Source organism: Gavialis gangeticus, unplaced genomic scaffold (genome assembly GCF_001723915.1).
Source record: "Gavialis gangeticus isolate Ggan-Ray unplaced genomic scaffold, GavGan_comp1, whole genome shotgun sequence".
Lineage (NCBI taxonomy): Eukaryota > Metazoa > Chordata > Crocodylia > Gavialidae > Gavialis > Gavialis gangeticus.
This window is the reverse complement of record NW_017729002.1, coordinates 4,764,205-4,768,130: the sequence shown is the minus strand read 5'-3', so window position 1 is coordinate 4,768,130 and position 3,926 is coordinate 4,764,205.

The window sequence follows — 3,926 nt, the reverse complement described above, 5'->3', positions numbered from 1 at the left end:
TATAAATATACATACTATTACTTCAACTTATTCATATAAAAGAGGGCCTGGCAACGGCACAAGCCTCAGTTTGGTCCTGGCTCCAGTGCAAGATGCACAGGTCCCATGAGCTCAGGGACCCCCAGCGAGGCCTCAGGACCCCCGATGAGCCCTGGCCATGGAGGGAGGGACCTAGACAGCTGGGAGCAGGCTCAGTGGGCCGAGGACGGTCATGCCCCCCACTGGCTCCTACTTGGCCCAGCTGCCCAGGGAGCCACATGACCAAGCTGTTGGTACGTGCACCAGGTTGTGGGGGGAGTACTCACCTTTCCTTCCCTTGGTGGGGAGGAGGAACCCCCCCTTAGTCCCTCTAGCCCCCTAAAAGCAGTGAGGTACTGGCCGGCCCTTCTGCGCATGCATGCAGTTTACAAAGGGCCTGGCAACGGCACAAGCCTCAGTTTGGTCCCAGCTCTGCTGTGAGATGTGCAGGTGCAAGCCCACTGCGCCCCTGTGAGCCCAGGGACCCCCAGAGAGACCCCAGGACCCCCAATGAGCCCCGGCCTGCCCCAGGTAAGCAGGTGCCTGTGGAGAGAGGGACCTAGACAGCTGGGAGCAGGCTAAGTGGGTTGAGGAGAGCCACGCCCCCACCGGCTCCTACTTCACCCAGCCCCCCAGGGAGCCGCACGACTGGAGCCTCGTGAACAGGCCACACAAACAGGCATGCTCCTAGGCCCGGTGCACAAGTTACCATGGGAGTTTGCACAGGAGGGTGTGCGGGAGGGCCCGAGGCCCTTCCTGTGGGCCCCCCAGGGTAGACAGTCCCAGCCGCAGTGAGCCCACAAGCAGCATGACGTGGATAGGCCCCAGAGCCTGAAAAAGCAACAGGCAGCCCCTGCAGCTCAGAGCCAGGGGCTCTGTCTGCATGAAGCCCAGAACCATGGCCCCCCCTCTGGCACCTCACAGACTACCACCCAGACGGAGCCCCTGGCTCTGAGCTGCAGGGGCTGCCTGTAGCTTTTTCAGACTCTGGGGTCCAGGAGCATGGCCACCTCCCCTTGTGAGGTCTGCTCCCTACTGGGGTCTCTGGCACACCAACTGGAAGAGCTCCAGGCCACAGTCTGTGTGCCATCAGGGACTGTGAGCAGGAGATTGACTCCTACTGCCAGGCCCTTCTGCCCCGGGAGACAAAGGGTAGACCACAGTCTCCCTCCAGGACAAGGGAGGACTTGGAGACCTCCCATTCTGCCCAGCCCAGAGGTTGGACCAACATGGTCAAGGGCACCAAGGCCCCCACCCCACTGGAGCTTTGCAACAGGTATGAATCTCTTGCAGCCCCAGCAGAGCCTGCTGAATTGCCAGCTCCTGCAGACAACACAGGCGCTACTGTAGCTACTGCCCCTGCTCTCCCCAAGACAAAACACAAAGTGTTTGTCATGGGAGACTCCATCTTGAGGGGGACTGAGGGGGTAATCTGCTGCCCTGACCCCTTAGCCCGGGAAGTTTTCTGCTTCCCGGGAGCCCGCATCCGAGACATTGCAGAGAAGATCCCTAAACTCCTCCAGCCCACTGACCACTATCCCATGCTCCTTATCCATGTGGGCACCACTGACATGGCTTAGAACCCTCCCATCTGGGTCATGAGGTGCTATAGGGATTTGGGAGCGGGCTTAAGATTCTGGGGGCACAGGTGGTATTTTCATCCATCCTCCCTGTCTTGGGCTATGGGCTGAGAAGGGAGAGGAGGATCCAGGTAATCAACCAAAGACTATAGCACTAGTGTCATCAGGAAGGCTTTGGCTTTCATGACCACAGTCTGCTCTTTGGTGAGAGATGCAGCAAGCTTCTGGGAAGGGACAGCCTCCACCTCTCTCCACTGGGGAGGAGGCTCTTCTCAGCCAGACTGGCTAACCTGCTCCACCAGGCTTTAAACTAAGTCTGCCAGAGGATGGCGGGGGGGGACTATTGGCACTGCTGGCCTGCTGGGGAACCCTTGCAAAGCCAGCAGGCCAAGGAACTTAAGGGAGCCCACAGCCCCAGAACAGTCTGTAGGCAAAGCAAGGGTCCCCAACGGGACATTTGTATGCCTATACACAAATGCCAGGAGCTTAGGGAATAAACAAGAGGAACTTGTCCTCATGCCAAACGCAAATAACTACATCACAGAGACCTGGTGGGACTCCACCCATGACTGGATCACAGGTAGAGACAGCTATACCCTGTACAGGAGGGATCGAGTGGACAAAAGGGGCGGAGGTATAGCTCTCTCTGTCAAGGAAAGCTATGCGTCCCTGCAAGTTGACATTGGCACCCACAGTGGGCGACTTGAGACCCTCTGGGTTAAAATACATGAGGAACACGGCACAGGGGATGCTATGGTGGGAGTCTACTACAGACCCCCTACCCAGGGTCAAGATCTTAACCAGGAGTTTGCCAGGGAATTAGCTGAGGTTGTGCGCTCCCGGTGCATGATTGTCATGGGAGATTTTAACTATCCAGACATCTCATGGGAGGTGCGCTCAGCCAAATCCAAGCAGTCGCAAAACTTTCTCTCATGCATGGATGATCTCTATCTGATGCAGGAAGTCTACGGGCTGACGAGAGGTAAGGCGCTGCTTGACCTCATACTGGCAACCGGGGATGACCTAATCAGCAACCTAATGATCAAAGGGAAGCTGGGTGACACTGACCATGAACTGATCACCTTCACCATCTTCTGTAAAGCTGGCAAGTCAGTCAGTAATACACAAGTCCTTGACTTCAGGAAAGCTGACTTTGACAAGCTAAGGAGGCTTGTCAGTGAGGCCCTAAAGGACCACAACCCAAAGGAGAGGGGAGTTCAGGACGAGTGGTTGCTCCTCAAGGGAGCAATCCTGGATGTGCAAAGTCCATCCTGTCTCAGAGGAAAGGCAGCAAAAGGGCACAGCAGCCCCCTTGGCTCTCCAGGGAACTGGTGGACCTCCTGCATCTTAAAAGGAAGACCTACAAAGGATGGAGGACTGGAACCACCACCAAGAAGGAATACTCTGCTCTAGTCCAGACCTGAAGAGAGCAAACCATGAAAGCCAAGGCTGCAATGGAACTCCAGCTAGCTACAAATAATCAAGGACAATAAAAAGTGCTTTTTTAGATATGTGAGGAGCCGGAGGAAAAGCAAGGGCAACATTGGACTCCTGCTAAACCAGATGGGACAACTGACAACCGATGCCCATGAGAAAGCAAACTTGCTAAATGGGTACTTTGAGTCAGATTTTCACCAGTTCCATGAGACGCCCCTGCCCACTGTGGGTCAGGGAGGCCTGGGTGAGGGAGATTCCTTGCCCTCCATCGAAGCTGACCTCATGAAGGAACACCTTGACAGGCTGGACACCTTCAAGTCAGCCGGCTCTAATGGTTTACACCCAAGGGTACTCAAGGTGCTGGCAAGCATCATAGCTCAGCCTCTGGCACAGATCTTTGAGAACTCCTGGTGCTCTGGTGAAATGCCCGAAGACTGGAAGAATGTCATGCCTATCTTCAAGAAAGGAAGGGAAGTAGATCCGGTAAACTATAGGCCCATCAGCCTGACCTCTATCCTGGGGAAGGGCTTGGAAAAGATTATCAAAGAGGCCATCCTTAACAGACTAGCTGATGGCAATATCCTGAGGGATGGGTTTGTTGCAGGGCGGTCTTGCTTGACCAATCTCATTTCCTTTTATGACCAGGTGACCTATCACCTGGACAAGGGGGAAGAGATTGATGTCGTATATATTGACTTAAAAAAAGCCTTTGATCTGGTATCCCATGATCACCTCTTGGCAAAACTGGCTAACTGTGGCCTGGACCTCACCATGTTCCGCTGGCTGGGGAATTGGTTCCGCGGCAGGACCCAGAGGGTGGTGGCTGATGGAAGCCAATCATCTTGGTGCACGGTCACTAGTGGGGTCCCTCAAGGCTCTGTCCTAGGGCCT